Source organism: Apium graveolens, chromosome 1, assembly GCF_009905375.1.
Source record: "Apium graveolens cultivar Ventura chromosome 1, ASM990537v1, whole genome shotgun sequence".
Taxonomy (NCBI): domain Eukaryota; kingdom Viridiplantae; phylum Streptophyta; class Magnoliopsida; order Apiales; family Apiaceae; genus Apium; species Apium graveolens.
In genome coordinates this window covers 101564410-101570409 of record NC_133647.1, presented here as the reverse complement: position 1 = coordinate 101570409, position 6000 = coordinate 101564410, and positions in this window count along the sequence as shown.

Here is a 6000-nt window from a genome sequence, read left to right as displayed (position 1 = left end):
ATGAAATATTATGATACAATTTGTGCCACAGGCAGATATATTGCCTTTTTATTTGAGTACTCGTATTTTGGGACATGTTTCTACGAACCATGATCCATACGGGTTGATCATCATGTGATAGTACATCCGTCGGAGTTAGATTCCAATCTAAAAAATATCTTTTATTGCTAATAGTCTATTTAGCTTTTATTGTTGATCGAATATCACTGGTTTATCCTATTGTTCAGTTTATATCAAAATGTGGTTGATCATTTTAAGTACACCTTATACTGCTTGCTGAGCTTTTCTTTTGCTCATACTTGTTTATTATTCTAATCTTTCAGCTAAGGCAGAGCAGGCCTGAGTTCCAGGTTGGATCAGGAGAAGTGTACTTGTAGATACTTTGGTGTGTTTTCCAGGTAGTCAGTTTGGGATGCTTGAATAGTCTAGAGGTTTGTAATAAAATTTGAATAATTTGTAAAACTAATTAGACTTATGGTTTGTAATAACACTTGGTTTGTATTAGTGCCTGTTCCATACTATAACCTGTGATCGATCCAGTTTCATGCAAGGGGTCATAACTATTATATTATTCCGTTGTTCCTATTTTAGTTTTGTTTATCGGCTAATGACCCCCAAATCTAGACCTCGGGTTCGGAGTGCGTCACATGCCATTGCAATTACTGAAAATCTAGTACAACATTAAAGGACCAAGCACATTGACATTAAGTACCACTTCATTAGAGAACATGTCATGAATGGTACTGTGGAATTTCATTTTGTTCCAAGTGAGAAGCAACTTGCAGACATCTTCATTAAACCACTAATGAATCAATATTTACTAGGTTGGTAAGTGAGCTAGGTGTGCTTAATTACTCTTAATTCGTTTTGATGTCTAAGCAAATTGGAATGCAGTCAGGGTAAAATTTGATATTTCCTGAAAAAGATAAAATTTTTGCTAAGTTACAATTTATATCTCGACGGATGTTCATTATCTGTTGAAAATGAATATTCATTGAATTATATCATTCGTCGAAGTATCAATTATTACTCTGGGTACTTTTATCATTATCCGTTGAACTGCACTCAATCTTAACCATTAATTTTAAGCATTATCCGTCGAATTTACTTATAGCCTGTATGTATATTTCAACGGATAATCTTAGAATTTTGATAGTTTTCTTTATTTTTAAATGGCAATTTTGGGCTAATTTGATTGGTTACTTTATTTTACTTTTTACTTTTTGACAGTTTATTTCCGAAAAAGTATATAAGATTATTTTATTTCTATTCTTTCCTTCAATCTTTCTCAAGCAATTTCCCTAACTCTTTCTTCTCCAAAGCAAAATATTTTTCTCTCTGCAAATCACTCTCATTCTCAGCAATGGCACCAGTAGTCAAGATCATGTCCCAATCTGGGTTTGTGTATGAAAAGAACAACTTCGTCGCATTAGTGAATAAGGAGATTGCTGCTTCTGAAGATTATTACAAAGTGATGGATTTCATTCGAAATTGCAAACTGAAGTATGCTATGCTAGAGTCTCCTGTTATCTACTGCGAAGTGGTTGAAGAGATATGGACCACTGCTGTTTACAACACAAGTGACAAAACCATTACCTTTACTCTTAAAGGTACAAATTACTGCATAAATAGTGATATAATTTGTGCTTGTTTTCAATTGCCCGAGAATAATACACTAACTCCACACATAGACACAGATGTGAGTTCCATGCTCAGTTCTATGGGCTATGCTTTTGACCCCACCAAGCTAGGTGATGTTAGAAGAAAAGGCCTCAAAAAGGAGTGGATCTTTCTCTGTGACTCTTTTATTAAAGTATTTGCTGGAAAAATTAGTAATTTTGATGTTGTGACTTACTCACTTGTAAACATGTTATATATGATGTTTAATGATAAGTATCATAACTGATTCTTCATCCAAAGAATCTGTGCACAACAGCTTCCCGCAGCAATATATTCTGCTTCTGCAGTTGATGTGGAAATTGATTTCTGTTTCTTGCTAAACCAAGAAACCAATCTACCTCCAAAAAAATGGCAACTTCCACTAGTGTTTTTTCTGTCTATTTTGCATCCTGCAAAATCTGCATCTGAGTAACCAATTAGCTTAAAATATGATTCCCTAGGATACCACAATCCTAGATCAGCTATACCCTTTAGATACTTGAAAATTCATTTCACAGCTATTAGATGAGGTTCTCTTGGATCAACCTGAAATCTTGCACAGAGACAGGTAGCATACATGATATGTGGTCTACTTGTAGTTAAATACAGTAAAGAGCCAGTCATACCTCTGTAGTTAGTAATATCTACTGATGCTCCAGTATCTTTATCTAACTTAGTGGCAGTGGCCATGGGAGTTGATGCAGTAGAAATGTCTTGCACTCCAAATTTCTTGAGTAAGTTTCTGGTGTACTTGGATTGACTGATAAAAGTACCTTCTTCAATTTGTTTGACTTGAAGTCCCAGAAAATAACTCTCTCCCATCATACTCATTTGATATCTTGACTGCATTAACTTGGAAAATCTTTCACAAAGTTTTGTATTGGTAGAGCCAAAGATGATATCATCAATAAATATATGTACCAAAAGTAAGTCCTTTCCATGGTTGAGATAAAATAAAGTCTTGTCAATTGTGCCTCTGTGAAATCCACTTTCCAGAAGAAATTGAGCTAAAGTCTCATACCATGCTCTTGGAGCTTGCTTAAGTCCATAAAGTGTTTTGTCAAGCCTGTAGACATGATTTGGAAATTTTGGATCTACAAAGCCTGGAGGTTGTTCAACATATACCTCTTCTTCCAATTCTCCATTGAGAAAAGCACTTTTCAAATCCATTTGAAGGACTTTAAACTTCTTGTGAGCAGCATAAGCCAAAAAGATTCTTATGGCTTCCAATCTAGCAACTGGAGCAAATGTTTCATCATAGTCAATGCCCTCATGTTGAGAGTAACCTTTAGCAACCAGCCTTGCTTTGTTTCTTGTATTATGCCATCACTGTCAGTTTTATTTCTGAACACCCATTTTGTAACAACAATTGATCTGTCCTTTGGTCTTGGTACTAGGGTCCAGACTTTATTTCTTTCAAATTCATTTAACTCTTCCTGCATTGCTTGCACCCAATTAGCATCTTGAAGAGCTTCTTCCACTTTCTTTGGTTCAGTCTGAGATAGAAAGGAATGATAGAGACATTCATTTATTGTTTCTATTCTAGTTCTGACACCTGATTCAGGATCTCCAATTATTAAGTCAGGTGTGTATGATTTAGTCCACTTCCTTGCAGATGGAAGTTGATCTCTAGAACTGGATCCTCCCCCATGATCCATGCTGTCTCCATTAGCATTTTCTGATGCTCCCCCTGAAGTTATGCTCTTTGATATTCCAGAATTTGAGTTGGATCCTTCAGGAATTGAAGAATTAGAGTTTCCAGAATTGTCAGAATTTGGCTCATCAGAACTTGATGAATCATAACTTGAAGAGCCAGTGACTAGTTATGATGCTTATTGAGAGTCTTGAGATATGGTATGATCATCAGCTTGCTCCCCCCTGAACAGGTGCATTTTCCTTTAGAGCAGTTATCACAGTTTCAATGACATCAGAATTTAACCCGTGAGAACTTACAGGATCAAGATTTAGGTCATCAGAATTTAAAGAATCAGAATTTACATCTTCATTTTCAAATCTCAGCTGATCATGATCATTGAAATTTTCAAGTCTAGTAATCTTTTTATCATCAAAAGATACATTGATAGATTCCATGACAACCCTTGTTCTTAAATTGTAGACTCTGAAGGCTTTTGTAGAAAGTGGATATCCAACAAAAATTCCTTCATCAGCTTTTAGATCAAATTTTGACAGCTGTTTAGGATGAGTCTTAAGAACAAAACACTTGCATCCAAATACATGAAAGTATTTCAGATTTGGCTTCTTTTTCTTCACCATCTCATATGGTGTTTTTCCATGCTTGTTTATGAGTGTAGCAGTCTGTGTAAAACAAGCAGTCTGCACAGCTTCAGCCCAAAAATAGGTTGGTAGCTTTGCTTCATCAAGCATAGTTCGTGCAACTTCAATAAGAGTCATGTTCTTTCTTTCTACAACTCCATTCTGCTGTGGAATTCCAGGTGCATAAAATTCCTGCTTTATTCCTTGCTCTTTGCAGAACTCTTCCATGATTGAATTCTTGAACTCAGTGCCATTATCACTTCTTATTATTTTAACAGAGTCTTTGACTAACTTATCCTGCTGTTTGACATGATCAGTTAGAGTAGATGCAGTTTCATTCTTCTTGTGCAAGAAATACACCAAAGTGTATCTTGTGAAGTCATCCACTATAACCATAGCATATCTTTTTTGCAATAGACATAACATTGACTGGACCAAATAGATCAACATGCAGTAAGCGATAAGGCTCAAGAATTGAGGATTCAGTTTTGCTCTTGAATGAAGATTTTCTTTGTTTTGCCTTTTGACATGAGTCACAAAGACCATCAGGAGCAAATATTGATTTTGGCAGTCCTCTCACAAGATCTTTCTTTACTAGCTCATTTATGTTGTTGAAATTTAAATGAGAGAGTCTCTTGTGCCAATTCCAGCTTTCTTTAATTGATGCGCTGCTTAACAGACAGATTGCAGAACCATCAGAATTTGTTGAAAGTCTGGCTTCATATATGTTACCATGTTTGTAACCTTTCATAACCACTTTTCCTATAAAATTACTTACAACTTCACAGTGTTCTTCAAAGAAATCCACATGATAACATCTGTCATAAATTTGACTCACACTTAGCAGAATATGTTTAAGTCTTGAGACAAGAGCTACTGTTTCAATTATGACATTCCCAAGATTGATATTGCCATATCCCAGAGTCTATCCCATTTTGCCATCTCCATAAGAAACTCTTGGGCCAGCTTTCTCCACAAAGTCTGATAGCAGGGCTTTATTTCCAGTCATATGTCCTGAACATCCACTGTCCAGAACCAGGATGTTTTTCATGTTGCCCTACAATCACAAAGACCACTATTGATTAGTTTTAAAGACCCAGACTTGCTTCGATCCTTTGGCCTTGTTAAGTTTGTTAGCATTTGCAGCGGATTTAGTTTCAGAGTTTATGCTAACATGCTTTTTATCAGACTTCATATCAGGTTTTATTTCATAATAATCATAGTACAAACTATGATATTCCTTACAAGTATAAATAGAATGCCATAAACTACCACAATGAAAACAAGGATTTTGTGGTTTAAACCTAACAGACTAACTCTTAACTCCTGATCGAGGAGGTAAAGAGTTTATATCTTTATTTTTCCTGCAAAAAGAAGCAAGATGGTTAGAGTTTCCACAATTATAGCATTTCTTTCTAAGAGCATTAGGAACGTGCATATAATTATTACTTTTATTCACACCTTCCTTTCCATTCCTATTTTTCCTAGCTTCCTTTACCTTGTTCACATTTTTAATCTCTTTCAGCTTATACTTAAGCTGCTTCTTTCTCATTAAGCCAATGTTTACCAAAGCTGGTTTATCCTGTTTTAATTTGTCAGAAGTTGACTTTTCTTTAACTTCTGTTTTAGAGTCTTTCATCTCTTCAGAATCAGACACAACAGTTTTTACAACAAATTTAACAGGATTTACCTTTTTCTTTTCAGTCTGTTTGATAGCAATTGGCTTAATTGGCAAAGTCCATTTCTCACTTTTACCATCTTTATAACCTAACCCCTCTTTCCAGTTTCCACTACTTAGAATATTCTGAGTTGTTCTGCCTGAATTAGTCTAAGTCCTGATGATTTCTCTTTCTTTTTCTAATTCAGTTTTTAGATAATCATTATGTTTAAGCAATTCATTCTTAACATACACAACATTATCTCTCACTGTCTGAATAGTGTTCATCTTGACTAACTCTTCTTCAAGATAGCTATTTCTGTTTTTGTACTTCAGATTTTCAGATTTTAATCTTTCATTCGCTAAAGTCTGATCTCTATAGCTAATATAAATGTTTTTTAGAAATAATC